Genomic DNA, 446 nt, shown 5'->3' on the forward strand with positions numbered 1-446 from the left:
GGAAATTTTTCATCACAAATCATTAACTTCCTGTCGTGTCTCTACCAGACTGTTCATGTTGACTTTGACTTTGACTTTATGTTGTGTGAAATAAAATACATTGTATATGTACGGAATTGACTATTCTCTTTTGAGTAATTTCAGATACCCTCCACCCGCCAAGTGATGCCCTCCGGCCCGACGACCAGCCGAGTGATGCCCTCCGGCCCGACGACCAGCCGAGTGATGCCCTCCGGCCCGACGACCAGCCGAGTGATGCCCTCCGGCCCGACGACCAGCTGAGTGAGGGCATCACTCGGCTGCCGAGTTAAGTATTTTGTGCATGTCTTTAATTTGTGATTTTGCATTTAGTTAATTTGTGATTTTTTGTAAAATGTTAATATCTGGTGGAAACAGTTACTCAAGCAACTGGATCTGATTTATGATTTTCTGATTTATGATTTTCT

The 446-nt window shown here is 44.2% G+C and overlaps 1 pseudogene; it reads right to left on the reverse strand.

Annotated features, from left to right (window-relative positions):
* Nucleotides 1–140: 140 nt before the first annotated feature.
* LOC109462740 overlaps nucleotides 141–446 on the reverse strand; it is a 2129-nt pseudogene continuing 1823 nt past the window's right edge.

The sequence above is a fragment of the Branchiostoma belcheri genome, unplaced genomic scaffold, assembly GCF_001625305.1.
Source record: "Branchiostoma belcheri isolate BF01 breed outbred unplaced genomic scaffold, Haploidv18h27 scaffold1, whole genome shotgun sequence".
NCBI lineage: Eukaryota > Metazoa > Chordata > Leptocardii > Amphioxiformes > Branchiostomatidae > Branchiostoma > Branchiostoma belcheri.